This window comes from Eretmochelys imbricata, chromosome 1 (assembly GCF_965152235.1).
Source record: "Eretmochelys imbricata isolate rEreImb1 chromosome 1, rEreImb1.hap1, whole genome shotgun sequence".
Lineage (NCBI taxonomy): Eukaryota > Metazoa > Chordata > Testudines > Cheloniidae > Eretmochelys > Eretmochelys imbricata.
The window spans coordinates 55,187,301-55,203,099 of record NC_135572.1 but is presented as its reverse complement, the minus strand read 5'-3'; the positions used below and the strand labels follow the sequence as shown (position 1 = coordinate 55,203,099).

The 15,799-nt window shown below is 40.9% G+C and overlaps 1 protein-coding gene across 1 annotated transcript in view; it reads right to left on the bottom strand.

The window, feature by feature from the left end:
- Nucleotides 1-15,799, bottom strand: part of FREM2 (FRAS1 related extracellular matrix 2) — a 210,521-nt gene that overhangs the window by 63,590 nt on the left and 131,132 nt on the right. The window lies entirely within an intron of this gene.

Sequence of the window (15,799 nt, the reverse complement as noted above, 5' to 3'; positions counted from 1 at the left end):
ATTACATTTTTATTGGTAAATGTTGGTAAACATCCATTTCACCGCACACACACAAACTGATGAAAACATACTTCCATCAATAATTAAAATTTACAGATAGGCAAAGTAAGAAAAATGTTGCTTGAGAACTTATTAGATTTTGAATTAAGGATTTTGACTTTATATATTCTGACATGTGATGTTGACAACTTGTATGTTAAAGATTACAAAAGCTTTATTTTTCTGAATAGCAACATCTACCATCATTAAATAATTGCTGTCTGATCCCACCAGTAATTTCTTGCCACTGTGAAAGTTTAAATAGATAAAAATGAAAAAAAAACATGTAAAATAAACATTGCTATTATCTGTCAAAATTATAAAAAAGTAAAAATTAAACTCTGCCAGTCCTGACTATAATCTACACAGAGAAAAATACATTAAAAATCAGCCAATAAATATGAAAATCATAGCCTATTTATCACTACTTTGACCTTTCATGACCTATCATTGCTAGTCATTTTGCTTCTGCATATCTCCCCAATTCCTTTCTAATACATTTACTTTAATGTGCTACCAACACAAACTGGATTTCACATGTTCTGGGGATGCATTCCACTTAGCACACTAAATACTAAAAACCTGCAAAATTTACAATGGACATCGTGGGGGCTTAAAGAAAAAAGACTAGATATAGTGAGTCTTCTCTTAAGCTATCTCAAAATGGGGGGGAGGGGGAGAGGGCGCAATGCACCCAGAGTGCCCACAATCTGGAACGTACATTTGTTCCAATGGTAAAACATTCAGACATGCTTATCTGACTGTAAATCAGTGTCTTTTTTTATTTAAAAGCTCCAAGGAAATCAAATAAAAATCTATGCCAATGCAACCTTGTGGCTAAAATTTTTACAAGTGCACAAGTCAATAAATTAAATGTTATCATACCTCTATCCATCTTACACGTAGGGCAGTAAAGTCAAAACAACATAGAATAACACAGAATTCTATGACAGGGTTATGGTTGGTGTGGGAATCAGAACATTTCTCACTTTGTTGTGTGTGAAACGTCAACCATAACTCTGCCCTTGATATCAATCATAAGGGCTTACTACATTTTTCTATTTTGTTCTTAAATAAAATACTACATAATCCAACTTGATTTTTAAGAACCACAGTGGGTATGTCTATACGGAAAAAAAAACCCCACCAAAACCAACAACCACCCACTTGCAGCAAGTCTCAGAGTTGGGGTCAACTGACTGCACGTTGCTGGGCTCAAGCTGAGGGGCTAAAAATAGCTGTGTAGATGTTCCCACCTAGGCTCTGAAACCTGGTGAGAGAGGTGGATCTCAGAGCCCTGTCTCCAGCCCAAGCAGGAACATCTGCATGGCTATTTTTAGCATTGCAGCACAAGCCCTAAAAGCCTGTGGCAATTGACCTGGGCTCCGAGAGTCGCTTCTGCAACATTTTTTTTTTTTTTTCTGCTGTCCAGACACACCATGTGTGGCCGGACCTAAGCTCCCTCTAAGCTGCATGGGCGCGCAGCTGCCTACTAAGCGCAGCACAGGTGCTCAGGGCTGCGGCAGGGAGAGATGCCTCTCCCCTAGCCCCGGACCTGCCATGGACAGGGGACAGGCGCCCTTCCCCCAGCACCGAACCTGATGCTGCCAGGGGACAGGCACCCCTCCCCCAGCCCTGAACCTGCCGTGGGTGGGGGACAGCTGCCTCTCCCTTGGCCCCGACCCAGCCCAGCCCCAAACCTGCCGCTGCTGTGGGACAGGTGCCCCTCCCCTGGCTCTGACCGAGCCTGGCCATGAACCTGTTGTGGGTGAGGGACAGGCGCCTCTCCCGCAGCCCCAACCCAGCCCAGCATCTGCTGCGGCCAGTGGACAGCCACCCCTCCCCCCAGTCCAGGTGCTGCTGCAGGGAGAGAGGGGGGATGGGAGTCCTCTCTCCCCACCATAGCCCCAGGGAGCCCTGCTGCACCCCAAACCCCTCATCCCCATCCTTGGCCCCACCCCAGAACCTGCACCCCCAGACAGAGCCCTCACCTCCCCACCCCATCCCTCTGCCCCAGCCCAGAGCCCAAACCCAAAGCCGGAGCCCTCACACCCCTATATCCCAACCCTCTGCCCCAGTCCTGAGCCAGTTCCCACACTCCAAATCCCTTGGCCCCACCCCTCCCACATGAATTTTTTTATGTGCACCAATATGGAGATGATGTGTCACACATCACCTCCTATTGGTGCACATAACAACATTAATTCGGCACATGGGTGGGAAAAATTAGAGGTAACACTGGACATGATCTATTCTCTGATTTAGGTCTTGACTCAAGGACGTAAGTGCTTATCTTTAAGCATATGAACAGGAGCAGCAAACGGGGGAGTTTTGAGTTCTCCAAGTGAAGGAGAAGCGACTACATGACCCTGGGAGTGAGTTTGCTGTCTATTTGTTGTGTGCTTGCTGCTTTCCTGAAGTTTATAGTGTGGTCTGGTTGGGGGTGTATGTGCTGGGCCTCGCGGCCAGGCAGGCAAGGCTGAGCGCTTCCTAAGAAGGATATAGCCCGCCAACCTTTGATCTTAATTCAGCTTTTCAGGGAGAACAGGGATTTAAAAAGTCAGTTCATAAGCAACCAGAAGAGCTTGCGAACAGGAGCAGCAAGCAGGGGAGTTTTGCAAGGAAGTTTAGAGAGGGAAAGTGAAAGCCAGATACAGCTAACATTCTCTAAGCTCAGACCAATAAACAGCTCATCCCTCAAAAACAAACAAACAAAAAGCTGCAAGAATAAAAATAATGCCAGCACAAATCCAGTGCAGAGTGGGGGGCAATCCAGTTAATTGCACTGAATGCAGCATTTACGATTACCTGCCTTGTGGGCAGGTGGCGTACGTGGGCATTCAGTGTAAGCAACTCATGGTACAGTCTCTTGAGACCAGAGTGGCTGAACTACAGGAGCTAGGGGAGACAGAGAGATGCACGACTTTCCAGGACACAGTAGAGCAGTCCCACCCGCACTCTTGACAGCCTCTGTGCTGTTGAGGAGGATGAAAACTTGGGAAAGGAGAACAAGAAAAGGGAGTGGAGGGAAATGGTCCCAGAGTTGGGAACATCCTTCCAGATGATGTCACAGTGTCCTCTCGCATTAAGGATACCTCTCTGAGGGAGAGGACCCCAGTTATTAGGAAGAGTCCAGTAACAGTAATGGGGGATATGATTATTAGAAATATAGATAGTTGGTTTCAGAGTAGCAGCCGTGTTAGTCTGTATCCGCAAAAAGAAAAGGAGGACTTGTGGCACCTTAGAGACTAACAAATTTATTTGAGCATAAGCTTTCGTGAGCTACAGCTCACTTCATCGGATGCATCCAGTGAAGTGAGCTGAGGCTCACGAAAGCTTATGCTCAAATAAATTTGTTAGTCTCTAAAGTCCCACAAGTCATCCTTTTCTTTTTATAGATAGTTGGGTTTGTGATGACCAGGAGAACTGCACAGTGACTTGTCTGCTGGGTGTGAGAGTTGTGGATCTCTCGAGACATCTAGCCAGATTTATGTTCAGCGCTGGGGAAGAGCCCATGGTGATGGTACATGTAGGTACCAATAACATGGGAAAGGTAGGAGAGAAGTCCTGGAAGGCAAATTTAGTCTGTTAGCTAAGAGATTGAAGTCCAGGACCTCCATGGTAGCTTTTCTCTGAAATGCTTCCAGTTTCACAATGGGTCTCAATGTGTGGATAAGATGATGGTGTAGGGAGGAGGGTTTTAGTTTATTAGGAACTGAGCACTCCATCTAAACCATCTAAACCAAAAGGGAACCAAATTGCTGGCATGTAAAATTAAAGAAGGTCATAGAGGAGTTTTTCAATTAAGGGCTGAGGAAAGACGAGAGATGCGGAGGAGCATATAGTTTGGACAGAGACATTGCTTAGGGAGGATATCCTAGTGAACAGGAGAGGATAGAAGTTGATAAAATACAGATAGGAGCTGAAAAGAAACAGTCAAATGGAAAAAAGAGTCCCATTCAATTACATTACTGAAGGCAGACAACTAAATATTGACAAATTTGATAAGTGCTTGAAATTTATAAATGCTAGAAATTGAAATACTAAGTGCCTTTGAGTAGAGAAATACTAAGACTTTGAGTGCCTGGTATTAAATGACAATATTGATAGAATAGGCATCACAGAAACTTGGTGGAATGATGATAATCAATGGGACACGGTAATACCAGGGTACAAAATATACAGGAATGACAGAGGCGGTTGTGCTGGTTGGGAAGTGGCACTATATGTAAAAGAAAGCATAGAGTCAAATAGAGTAAAAATCTTAAATGGATCAAACTATACCACAAAATCTGTACAGATAGAAATTCCATGCTTGAATAATAAGACTATAGCAGTAGGAATATACTACCGACCACCTGACCAGGATGGTGACAGTGATAGTAAAATACTCAGAGAGCTTAGAAAAATCTATAAAAATAGAAAATTCAATAATAATAGGGGATTTCAACTGTCCCCATATTGACTGGATACATGTCACCTCAGAATGGGATGCAGAGATAAAATTTCTAGACACCACTCATGACTGCTTCTTGGAGCAGCTATTCTGAGGTGAGACTAGCAGAACAGCTTGGTAATAATGACCATAATGTAATTAAATTTAACATCCTTGTGTGTGGGAGAATACCAAAGAAGCCCGCCATAGTAGCATTTAACTTCAAAAAGGGCACCAATACAAAAATGAGGAAGCTAGTTAAATAGAAATTAAAAGGAACAGTCACAAAAGTGAAATGCCTGCAAGCTGCATTAACACTTTTTTAAAAACACCAAAATAGAGCCTCAAATTAAATGTATACCTCAAACAAAAAATATAGTAAGAGGATCAAAAAATGCTACCATGGCGAAAGAGCAGAGTAAAACAGGCAATTAGAAGCAAAAAGGTATCCTTTAAAAAGTTGGAAGTCAAATCCTAAAGAGGAAAATAGAAAGAAGCATAAATATTGGTAAGTCAAGTGTAAAAGTATGATCAGGCAGGCCAAATAAGAAATTGAAGAGCAAGTAGCAAAAGACACAAAAACTAATGTTGAAATTTTTTTTAAGTACACCACAAGGGCAAGACGGCAGAGTAGGGTGAGGGAAATGGGAAAAGAGAGGTGGGGTGGAGAGAAGAGACAGTGGGGAAGGAAGGGGGTGGGATAGAATTTTTTGGTGCACAATTCCCTCAGCAGTAAACTCCCTACACACCTTCTTGATTTGGGTCTGTCCAAACCCAGTGTAGGAGGACAGTACCTGCCTTGAAAAGTTTAGAATCTAATTTAAAACCAGATGCAGTATTGTGCATAAAAAAGAGCAGGAAGGAGCACAAGGGATACAGAAAGTACACATGTATGATTAGAAATTATTGAAACCTACATTTTGCTATCCTGAATACAATTCCCTACCCTGAGGATAACAAGCAACAAAAGAATGAAACCTCACTGAACCATCAGTAGGAGAGCAGCTCTCTTCTTTCAGCAAGCATAATAAAGCATTTTTTAAAACCTATACGAGGGGTTCCTGGTATAGTTTATGTTAATGTAAAATTACATTGTGTGTATTTGTTTACATACTTTGGGCCAACAGGAGATAAATCTGCACATCACACATCTCACTCCCTTCCTGCACTTTCAACTCTAGGTACCAGTGTGTATGAGTGTGTGTGTGTGTGTATAGAGGAATGGGTTATCTTATTAACCTTATTCATAGCTGGACCTTGGGCACTAGCCAATACATTCCTTGCATTTCTTACTTCAGTGCAAGCAGACAAAGGTGAAGATAGAAAATGAGACCTTAAATAGGGTTTCAATGCAGAATTCTGCTATCCAGACAAGATAGGAACATGATGCAGCTTTGTGAACTGCTTTGTGAACGGTTGTCCCACTGAGTATGGGGACAAAACCCTCAATCTGATTTCCCACAGTTAACATTTAGACTGAAATCAGTCTTATTTCCCATTCCGAACTATTTGAGTACTGTCCTTATTTTAACATTTTAAACCCCTCAGATTACAAGAAAGAACTGCAAAAAACAGAGGCGAGGGTAAGTTATCACATTTAACAGTGATATATTTATCTGCATATTTTGCCACAAAGAAAAATGCTTTGCACCTAAATACACTGTATTGCTAAGGGCTGGGAGCCCTACAGCTATCTCTAAGGGGAGAATCTAGTGTCCAGAGACAGCACTGTCAGTGATTTTGTGACCTTGGGCAAATCACTTTATCTCTGTGCATCGGTTTCAGGATAATACTCCTTACCTTCCACAGCAGTTAGAATATATAAAGTGTCATACAAATACTTTTTAGTGTATTATTAACATTAGAGGCTTTCATAGTAAAACCCTCACTACATTAATTTTTCATGATTTGCCTAGTAGAATTATTTCAGAATCGCAAGGCTTCAGTATAAATCTGCTGCAAAATATCACAGCAGTATATGACCACTAGGATTTAGCGAACATCTAAAGAAGAACAAATGGCTCCACATTCTAAATATGGTGCTGTGCAATCTCACACAGGACATTTCAGATCAAACCCTGAATTTAGTTTTCAACTCCCTGAGAGCAAAGAATAGCACAAAGCCAGTGCATATGGATAAATCCATTGTGTCATTAAGGAATTCTCAGTGCATGATTAGAAGTCACATTAATTTATGCCCTCCCAGCTGGAGGAGAATTGTGGCAACATGTGATGTGTGTACAGGGAGGGCTGAGGTTACATGAAGGAGGGAAAAACTAAGCCTCTAATGGCAGGCAGGTGAATGCCAGATCCATTAAATTTCATGACCTAATCAAGTTTTCCTCAGCTAATATATATGTTGGAAAAATCTATGACTGCTCCTACAGTGTGTTATGTATATTAGAGCACAAGAACATGACTGACTGTCAGTATGAAAGAATCATTGGGACAGAGAGAGAGAGTGCGTAAGCAAGCATGAGAATGACTCTGTTGCCTGGGGGTTAAAGCTACAGCAGTGGTTGGGATGTGTGAGACACAGGATCCAGTTCACCTGCTCCAATGATTTTTTTAAAATTATCTATGCACAGTGGAACAGGTTCAACAGGAGAGACTGAGGGAGCCCCACATCATAATATCCCACAGGCCAGTGGCTAAGGAGTTCACCTGAGAGGTGTTGTTCCCTGTTCAAATCCCTTCTCCCCCTTAGAAGGAAGCTGAACTTGAAGCAGAGGTCGCCCACATCCCAGATGAGTATCCTAACCCCTGGGCTATAAATTGTAAAAGCTTGCCTGCAGGGGCCTGATCCAGCAGGCACATTCTGAGTATGCTTACCAGATTGGGCCCTGCAGGCGAGTTAGGTGGAATTCTCCCAGTTAGTGAATCACCTTGGGCTCAGGCTCCACTGCCTGGTGTGGGGCTGCAGCGTGCATGCACAGAAACACAGACGTTGAGCGAACTTCTACTGCAAAAACATAGGTGCTGATCCCATTTAGGTGCCCACCGGGTGCCGTGGCTGCTGAGCAGGGGCCTGATTCTGGGATTTAGGTGCCTTTTGTGAATCTAGCCCTTAGTGTCTTTTACAAAAACAGCAGAGGACACTGTGCCACTAACCCTAATGAAATTATCACCATTAGGAACTGCTCAAAACTATAGTAAACACAGAGAGCCACTTTCATCTGTGGTGTGACTCGACTTCCTAACGAGGAGACATACCTAGGATAAACCAAAATTTTCTGATTAACCCAGGGGCTCCCCCCCGCCACAATTTTCAGATTCAGTTCAGGTTAAACCGTCCCCCACAGATTTTTCAGAACTGCCAGCGAACCAAAAAATCATTTATTTGCCCAGCTCTAGTTAGTAGAGTCAGCGCTCGGGCATTTCTAGCAACACATCCTCAAGCTCTGATTAGAGGAACGTTTCAGGACAAGATGCTGGAAATACTAGCTTTGCCAAGCTGGATGCCTGCCCAGTTAAAGCTACAGCACTGCTGAAAAACAGGCACTAAATTTGCTACTGCAGCGACAGGCTCACAGAGAACCACATTACTGCAGTAAGTTAGCTAGCCTCATATTCAGGAATGACTGTCACATATTTTGAGACACGTATCTGCAATAGCAGACACATTCTTCATGGTTACTCATCCTAGGAACCAAATCTTTACTACTGTTTTGTAGTTAATTTCCTGTAAGTCCTTTTAGGAGCTCCCCGGGGAAGCAGCAAAGCCAAGATACAAACAGGGAGGCATTGTGTTTCACACATCATGGTTGGAAAACATGCTGCCCCATGATTGGGGGCTCACTTATGGCAGATCTTTAATCTAGTAATCAGTCTGAATAGAGAACATTGCAAATTTAATGACTTCTCTTTCAGAAATAAGAGAAAGCCTTTCATGTAGCGAACACAGATTGAAGACTGCAGATTTCGCTGGCATACAGTTAGAGTAATTAGAGGAGAGAGGATCGGAACTTAATTCCCAATGACCTCTGATAAGGAAATTAAATTTATGTTTTGTCCTTGCATCCAGCAGAATGGAAAGTATATATTAATTAGAACATCAACCAGCACTCAAGCAGGAAAATTAGACAAACTTTTGAAGCTGTCAAAAGCACATCCACACTTGATCATACCTCGTAAAGGCAACAGGTATAAAAAGAAATCAATGCAAATATCCATTTTAATGGACCTTTCTGCCTCTAAAACAACATTAACAGCTACCGTAGAGAGATGAAGTATGACCAACCACAATGGGCAATGAAAAGAAACATGCTACTTTTGCAAGATATGTGCAGTGCTTTGCCCGATTCTTGGCTTGCAATGCATGATGATGCACAAGCCAGAAAAAAGACAGCTTTACTCTTGGATCCCAGGGCAAGATTGCACAGCCAGCAATAAACTGAGCAGACTTCTTATAGAAATAACTGAGACACAAACATGGAATTGCATTCAGGGTTTTTTGCAGTAACTTCTCAGTCTAACTACACTGAAATGAGGAGGGGTTTAGTTTTATTATTATTTATTTGTATTGAGGTACTAGCTCGGAGGCCCAGTGATGGACCAGGACCCAACTGTGCTAGGCCCTGTACAAACACAGGACAAAAAGATGGTCCCTGCCCCAAAGAGCTTACAATCTAAGTCAACTGTTCTGATGTCAGGGTAGCCTGCATGCCAGATCCCATATACACTTACAGAGTATGCTCAGGAGATTTCAAATATTAGTAAAAAGAACTACATTGACTCCTTGCCCCCCCCCCCCCCCCCCGTTCAAATGATGCATACTTCCTGAGTAAACTTTCCCTCAAGGTCTCTGAGGTGGGGATGTGAGGTTTGCCAACTCACTTTCTGAGAATCCATTGTTCTGGACTGTTTTGTAAAATACTATTTTCACTGACCTACATGATTTATAGAGGGGAAGAATAATAAAGGGGAAAATTTTCTGGTAGCTGTAATATGCGAGTATAAACACGAGGTAGCCGCATAAGCAGTAGATGGAGTAACTATTTACATCTGGACAATGTGTGCTGTGGATTATTGACTAGACCTTTTAAATTGATATTCATGTTGTTTCTGACTACAGGGTTGAGGCCCTCTTGTTTCTTTGCAGGCTAAACAGGGTGGAATTAGCAGGTGGAAATTGTTTACTAAGATTTTATGATACTTGTGTGGAAATGTGAATTTATTAGACTAATGTTAATAAGGATAAACATCTATATAATTTAAATAATTATAGTTTCTCAGTTCATGTATGTTAATAAGGACAAAAATAAAAAGTTTAAAAAGAAATCTATGTTCACTAAAGAAAGTTTACATTAGCAAGAAGTACTTTTACATTTGAAAGTAGGTAGCACCATTACACAGCTATTTGCACTTACTTGAAATTACACAAGTGACTGAGCTTGCAGTTAGTACACTGAATTTAATTTGCCAAGTCATTTTTTTGTTATTGAGTGGTATAGAAGCAGGGGTCAAGATTACATGCAGAGCACAATTCTGGACTGGATACCCCTTGTGAAAATGCCAATGGTTTTTCATTTGATGTGGTCAAAACTGATTACTTTCCAACTGCATATGCTGCAATCTTAACAGTTTAGTCATCTCAACATTGTTGTCATAACTTTCACAATAAAAAAATAAATTAATCTTGCAATCAAAATTACTAGCTGCAGTTAAAATTCCACATATAGTATCTCAAGCAAATAATATCAGCATTTACATTTGTCTCCCGTAGCTCACATCTCTCCTCTACCTTATAGTGCTTTTTTTTTAAAAAAATAAAGATTATTCAGTATCGTACGTAAAAGTGCAAACTTAATCTTAAAGGCTGCATTAATTTATAGATTTCAATTCTATCTTTTAAGAAATATACACAGAATTTTGTGAACTACAAAGGTAGTTGTATACATTAATTGGGCTGATTTGCTGGGAATAGGACCTAATGAATGCTATAAATAAACATGTTTCAGAATGGTCATTGCGTTAGTCTGAATCAGTAAAAACAATGAGGAGTCTTGTGGCACCTTACAGACTAACAAATTTATTTGGGCATAAGCTTTCGTGGGCTAAAACCCACTTCAAAACATGTCATATAAAATCTAGTTTTAAGTGATTTATGATGTATACTACTACATACATGAAGATCTTTGTTTTACTACCTTATCCTTTAGATTAAAGTGTATGCATTCTTGGTCTTCCTAATTGCTCGTGCTGCTCTGAACCCAATAAAAACAAAGCACGCATTCTGAGTGCTACACAAATTATTTGCACCAACATATCAACAATAAAGAAAGCTACACAGGCAACATGTCAATTCAGAGTGTTCTAACATTCATGTCAAATATGACATGCATCCAGTCTCTGCATAGCTGGGAAATTAGAGTGCTGAGGTTGGTGCAGAGGTGCTCCAAGATCAGACAGCAAGCTTTGCTTTATTAAAAGTGCAACAGACTTGGTTAGACAAATCCTGGTGGACCAACCCTGATGGCAATAGAGCAGGGGTAGGCAACCTATGGCACGCATACCAAAGGCAGCACGTGAGCTGATTTTCAGTGGCACTCACACTGCCCGGGTCCTGGCCACCGATCTGGGGGGGCTCTGCATTTTAATTTAATTTCAAATGAAGCTTCTTAAACATTTAAAAAACCTTATTTACTTTACATACAATAGTTTAGTTATATATTATAGACTTATAGAAAGACACCTTCTAAAAACGTTAAAATGTATTATAGGCACGCGAAACCTTAAATTAGAGTGAATAAATGAAGACTCGGCACACCACTTCTGAAAGGTTGCCGACCCCTGCAACAGAGTTTCCTTAATTCTGCAAGAGGGTGCTCCGCACCAGTCTTACCCATCTTCAGAATAGAATTTGCCCCCCGGTAGTCCAGAAAGGCTGTGACACCATTAGTTTTGACTGCTGAAGTTCATTTTGCCCACGGCAATTGTTTATAGTTCTATATGGATTTTAGAGGCTTCTTTCTGTTTATAAGTGGATTAACATTTATCGCTGTGTTGCAAAACACTGTTAACCTTTTAAGAACCCCAGATTATCCTACTCATAGGTATAATTATTATTATTGCAAATGTCCTTGAGACTAATTTGGTAAGCAGGTGGACCTTAGTGTCGTCTCAGACAGGGGAAGATGGCAGATGTCTGCATGATGACCTGACCCCAGATGATGGGGTTAGGGGAAGAAGTAGTAGTAGTCATAGTCATCCTTGTGACAAATCCTGCAGTCCAGTGAAATCAGTTTTCAGAGATTCCAAGGCCAGAAGGAACGATTGTGATCATCTAATGTCTGACCTCCTGTATAATGCAGGCCCTAAAATTTCCCCAAAATAATTCCTAGAACATATCATTTGCTTGACTAAGGTTTGAATAAAGGATTGTAGGATTTATCTAATTTATGGCATCATTACTGCACAGACCATTCACTTATCTGAAGAGTTATTTCCTTTAACATTTAAATAAAAAATATTAGGCAGCACTCCATGAATAAACACACACGTGGGATTTGGGGACACACCTGCACATGATGGGATTGCCTCCAGCCACCATCTGACACTGTGCATTACTTTCCTTTGGGCTACACCTCCTAAAGTATATTAAATGAGTTCAGAATCTTTTTATCATTTTTAAAAGAATGAACAGGAAGCAAAAACTGATGCCTTTAACAGAAACAGCACAGAAATTAGCAACTACAGCAAAATCCTCAAGAAGCTGCTGAAAAAGTGAGACAAATACATGGGACAGATTTATTAGTAGTACAAAAGCATACTAGGAGCCTCACAGAACACATAGTCAAGCAGGCCCCTACCTCAAGTAGCTCACAAACTAGGATTTAGACAAGAAATAACAAGTGAGATTGAGTACAAACAAGAGTGGGCAGGGTAGATTTGGACAGAGTTTTATAAATAAGACCAAGCAGAGACTCAGTAGGTGTACATTTTAAAAAGCTTTTCTATTTTTAGGTTAGTTTTAGTTTCATATAGTAATTAGTTCACTTTTTGTGTGCTTTGCAGCAGAGGTTAGCCATTAGCAGGGATTCGAAGGAGGCAAGTGCATTTGCAAAGGCAAAGAGGTTCAGTGAAAATGGCCTGGAAAATTTGAATGTTGTTCTTCCTAAATGGGGTTAGTAACAACAATGAACAAAAGCAAAAATAAACAAACAAAGCAACAAACACAATAAACAAATCAGGACTATGTATTCTGAATGCTTCTGCTTTGTCATCTATATCTTGTAACATCCACCTGACTCACTATAGTGTCTATCTGACTCGATCTCTAGGATTTCACTATCAAAGTCACTCTGGTGAACAAGGGTTTCCTCACCTGGTGATATGGTACTACCAGGGACCTTTTTCTCTGGAACGGGAAAGTACTTCTTTCCCCTTACGTTTTCAAACTTCTTTACTGGCAGGCCTCAGAAGGAAAACAAGGGAAGCAAACACATTTTCACTGACACACCATTACTTATAAACAAGTGCTTGTATAAAGGTTTTTAAGTAAATGCACCAGCTTGTGTTTGTTGTTCTTTGGAATATACAAAGTGAAAGCAGGGTAGAGAAGAATTCCTAGAGCCCTGATGGATAAGACTGATTTCTCTCAGTAAATTCTGACTGACTCTGCATAAAAGCAAATACTTGCAGAAAATGTGAGAAGTGTTTTTGTAATAAAAGCCGTTTGAATTCAACTGTAACTAGAGCAAAACTGAGTATTTGCTGCTATAAAACCTAAAACAGGATTATTCATCTTCCGAGCCTACTCTCTACATGAATATTATTAGCTTGGAACAATCAGAAGAATCTTATCATGGTCACCTTATTTATTTCACATTTAATTTTTAAAAATATAATTATCTCTTAAACATAGTAGAAACTGCTAAGTTTCTTTGAAGAACAATTTATGAGGCAGGAAAACTTTTTTTTTTTTTTTGATGAATGACTTCGAGAACAGGAAGTTGACAGTGAATAATGATGGAGAAATATAAACATTATGTCTTCCAGGTGACTTTTGCTACTGACACTAGCTGAGTAAAATGCATCGCCCCATCACAGCATTTATCATATATCTTGAACCAACTCATGATTTTGTTCAATATTTTGTTAAAAAATAGTGAAGTCTGTTCTTTCTCCTGTATGGAGACAAGTGCTTTTCTAGACTGAAGGCATCTTCACCGAACTGTAATGGAGCCCAACAAGCATGTTGTCACACTTCTCTCTCCAATTTCTGCCTGTTCCGTGTTCAGCTAACAGCGCTCGCTACTATGCACGGTGCTACCATAGCATACTATGTTTGTTTAACTCGCATGACACACTGTTTTAGAGATTCCCTGAGATAGGATCAGATTATGGCTGGCCCACCCCAGGTGTGTGTGTTCGCTGTGGGAGGCAAGGAGGGAAGAAGGGAATCCAAGAAACCTTCTGCTTTCCTGCACCTCCTTATAGGAGCCAGTCAGCCATTCCAGCAGTTACTGCTTGCACTTAGCAAAGGAATCAGGGCGAGAGCAGGACAATGGTCTCACGTCCTCCCCACCCTTTCCATACCGCACAGTGGAGCTGAACTGGCATGATGGGGAACACACTTTGTACCACTTTAAACACTCTTTCATCTGTTCCCCCCAAGCATTTTGGCATCATAGGCTGTGGCTTAAAAGCTACCCTAATGCACAAAACGAGATGGTAATTAGATCTTTAGAGGAAGAATGCGTAGTCCAAGAGACTAGGTCTTATTAGAGCTCCAATTAAGCAAAACACACAGTTTTGTTTTAAAAGACACATGCTGTTTTGCACAGTACCCCTACAATCTTATTGGAAGGATTAACCAGCAGTAGGAAAAGTTCAAAAATATATGAAAAAGCAAGATGTGATACAGTGACACGCTCTCTGGTGATGAAATAGGGAGCGTCACATCTTCTGCACTGGAGAACCTGTTATTAATATTTAAAACTCATCACGGACAAAATCACAGAAAAAACTTGCTGATTCTTTGGATGATAAGTTGAGAAAAATAACAAAGCGTGTCAAGCAACAGACAGCAAATATCCAGAGCAATATTAATAGCATTCAATCAGCTGAAGCCCATATTTCAGATATCAATAATCAATAAAATGGCAGAGTATCAACATAAGGAGTTGCAAGACACACAAGATGATTTGGAGAATTATAGAGAAAATTGTAGGCATCCAGATGCCCTGCATAACTATTTATTAACTGGACCCCAGAGATTTTGAAGATGACCTCAAAAAGGAACAAGTTGAAATATCAACAGGGCTGACCGTATATTTAGGACTGCACCTAAAGACAGAGTATTCTCAGCATGGCATGCACCTCAGTGAGCTCTCTGGTATCACAGTGATCCATCAGTCCTGCAAATAACATCGCATAGCAGAACTAGCAATCAGTTTTAACTCTGCCAAATTTAGTTAGAGGTGCCGATTCTGTATAGGTCAGCACCATCTCCTGTGATATGCTTGTTGGTGAGTATTTCTGTATTTGCTGTTAGGGTAACAAAAGTAATGTGGAGTATCCAGAAGCATCTATTCAAAATCTATCTCTGGAAGGGACCAATTTTAAAAAGTTTTTGCTATATATAAAATCACGGACAAGAAAAAGAAAATCTATCTACATATGAAACCACTGACAGTAACAGGTGCTGTAAGAAAAGCAAATTCCAACTAGGCCCAGTTGTCTCTATGATACCCTCCAGTATGAGATATGATGTTAATTTATTGCTGCAACACAGCCAAGAGTGACTTCCTAATTTATCAACTCTTCTATTATAAATGGAGCATTCTGTTTCACTCATGGTGAAGATGGCTAATGCTTCTAATAATAAAGTATTAGTGAAGAACCCTGGGGTAAGGAATGTGTGATAAATTGGCAGCCTTCCATTTTTTGCCTTGATCAGTTTTCAGTTTGGCCATCTGCTAAAGACTGGAGAAAGGGTAGGGACTACATAGATATTTTGCATACAAAAGGGACACAAGAAATGTGTAGGACAGTGTTTGTCCAGAAGATAAGAACGACCATACTGGGTCAGACCAAAGGTCCAGTGGCCAATGCCAGGTGCCCCAGAGGGAATGAACAGAACAGGTAATCAAGTGATCCATCCCGTTGCCCATTCCCAGTTCCTGGCAAACAGAGGGTAGGGACACCATCCCTGCCGATCCTGGGTAATAGCCATTGATGGACCTATCCTCTATGAATTTATCTAGTTCTTTTTTTGAACCCTGTTATAGTCTTGGCCTTCACAACATCCTCTAGCAAGGAGTTCCACAGGTTGACTGTGCGTTGTGTGAAAAAATACTTCCTTTTGTTTGTTTTAAACCT